Here is a 214-nt window from a genome sequence, read left to right as displayed (position 1 = left end):
TCTTTATCTGTAATTTGAGAAAACTAATTTAAATCTAAACATCAAAACAAATCACTTTGAATTATTCATACTGAAATTGTTAATAGAAGTAATTTTCTATAAGAAATTAATTTTGACATAAAGAAGTTTGACAAACAGCACCCGTCTTCTGTAAAAGTTTTAAATGCATTTCAGGGCTTCTGAACTAACTGTTTTCTTACAGTACATGTTTGTA

Source organism: Emys orbicularis, chromosome 10, assembly GCF_028017835.1.
Source record: "Emys orbicularis isolate rEmyOrb1 chromosome 10, rEmyOrb1.hap1, whole genome shotgun sequence".
Lineage (NCBI taxonomy): Eukaryota > Metazoa > Chordata > Testudines > Emydidae > Emys > Emys orbicularis.
The sequence above is the reverse complement of the archived record's forward strand: the minus strand, read 5'-3'. Positions refer to the sequence as shown.